Here is a 2,435-nt window from a genome sequence, read left to right as displayed (position 1 = left end):
GGACCCACATTAATGATTTGGAATGAAGTAAACAGCTTATGATAGCATATTGGATATCCTATCAACCCAATGGGTGGGGGACCAGAATTGAATTAAGGATAATCTAAATAAAATATTTAGATATATCTCCCATACATAACTGAATCTGTGGAGAAAGATTCATAACCATTACACATACATACAAACCCAATCATTTCTGGCCAAACAATACCAGAAATACCTCAAATTTGTTTAACTTTACATTTTATTAAGGGTTCATACATATACTATTTAACTTGATACTCACAAAACAATTTCACTGAAGAGTATACAATAACAGAGGTTGAGTTGTATCCCAGAAAACATGATTATTAAGTGACAGAATCAGCATTCATAAAAAAGTCCAATTTTGTTTCTCTTAAATGACATTGCATTTGGTATGTAATACACTGAACATTTCACAGACCTGACACCCTTACCTATGTCACATGGATATAAGTTACTTTTAGGGCAAATTGCAGACATAAGAATTTTAAACATTAGCAATACAGTATATATTCAAGCCAAGACATTTAAGATTTCAAGAAGTTGAACATCATTAAAAGGTTAAGATAATTAAAAAAAAGGCATCTAAATGCTGCATGAACTGAGTCTTTTCTAAAGGAGTTTTGGATTCTGTTATTAGTTAAACTCTTAGTCTCCTTCCCTTCAAATTAGGGGTTTATAATTTTAAATTAAAAAGAAATGAAGACTCTGGTAAGATGGCGGACGAGGCAGAAAGACTGCAGAGACCCTCTTCAACAAAGAAAAAGGAAATCAATTAACACAGACACAGAAGATAATCCTGGACCCCTAAGCCTTGAAGGGAAGGATACAGAAGTGGACTAAACCCCAACTAGCAGAAGAATTTCCATGAAAATACCAAGAAAGGAGACAGATGGAGCTGCAGTCTGGCAGCGATCCTGAGTGATCCTGATGGCACAGCACAGACAGCTTAGAGATTCCCGAGTGGTGGTAGGACCTAAGAATTAACCTAAAAATCAGCCCTGCTAGCCAGGGACTACAGAGAGGACTGCTCTGGTGGCTGGGGAATAAACGGAGAAGGTGAAGAGAAAGGTGGGATGAGCTGTGGACTTTTGCCAGTCGGGAGGGTGCCGTCATTTTGAAGGCTTAAAAGAGGCTTGACTATTTTGCATATTTCAAGAGACAGCACTCTCACAGATTCCTGGGGCTTAAGAACATGTTCTGCTTTCCAGCAACCCCAAGGGCACTCCGGACCTGTAAGACTGAAAAGGTACCATATTCCTCTTGTTACTCTTATACCCTGCACCCGCTTGGTGAATGGAGGTGCAGCCATCCCCCACTCCCACCTACCTTCTGGGCCCACAGGAATGCCATAACAGTCTGTGTGCTCAGACGGAGCCTGGGTGCCCTGTCCTGTCCTCCACTGATTTTTTTTCTTTTTCTCTTTTTTTATTTTTCCTTTTTTGCTTTCTTTTTTCTGGTGATTAGTTTACTTGTATTTGTCTGTTTTAAAACAACTATTACTATTAATACTTTTGTCCTTTTAACTATGATTCTTAATCTTCCCCTCCCAGGTCCTAGTTTTCAGCACTTTTTTTCTTTTCCCTGTTCCTGGTTGAAATTTTTTTCTTTCTTTTTAAATTTAAGGTCCCCCACTTTTTTTTCCGTTCCATGTTTTTCTTTTTGCATTTTTCCCATTTTTCTTCCCTTATTATTCTCCTTCTCTACTTTTTCCTCTTGGTGCCCTATCCCCAAATATTGCAGGTTTTCCTGTTTTTCTACTTCTTTGTCCCTTTTTTCTTTTTTTGGTTACTGTTCCTGTGTGATTAGATGGTGTGTTTTTCATCCATCTGCTTTTAGTTTTTTGATGGTTATTCAATTGTAATTTGTGCCTAACTGAGTGGGAGACAGCAACAGTCCCCATAAGACACAATTACATCCACACCTCCTGCAACTTCACTTACTGAGCGATAGCCACTACCTCCTTCTCCACCAACAGGCCAACGATAAAAAACCACCAAGAAGAGCCTTAATCAACCATGGCTGCTCTTCACAAACAGCTAACAGAGATCTAAATACAACAATGCCATGATGCCTCGGAGACAAAAGACCATCACAGTCCACACAAAGCAGGATAAAGTGGTAGAAACAAGGGAACAGGATACAGACCCAGAACACACCCCTGAGGAAGTAGGAGCACTGGAACTCTCTGACAAGGAATTCAAAGAATTATATTTAGATATCTTCACAGGATTGAGAGACAGACCAAAGAAAACACAGAAAAAAAAACTTAGAAGAATTTTGGAAGAAAATAAAAGGACAAAATGAATGAAAAATCAGAAATGATTCTAAATCTGCAGATAGAAATCCAGAAGATTAATACTAAATTGTTAGAAACAGATAACACATTGGAAGGGCAAAGGGGTAGAATT

This window comes from Orycteropus afer, unplaced genomic scaffold (assembly GCF_000298275.1).
Source record: "Orycteropus afer afer isolate SDZICR_OR568_19922 unplaced genomic scaffold, OryAfe1.0 scaffold00039, whole genome shotgun sequence".
In the NCBI taxonomy this organism is placed as follows: Eukaryota; Metazoa; Chordata; class Mammalia; order Tubulidentata; family Orycteropodidae; genus Orycteropus; species Orycteropus afer.
The sequence above is the reverse complement of the archived record's forward strand: the minus strand, read 5'-3'. Positions refer to the sequence as shown.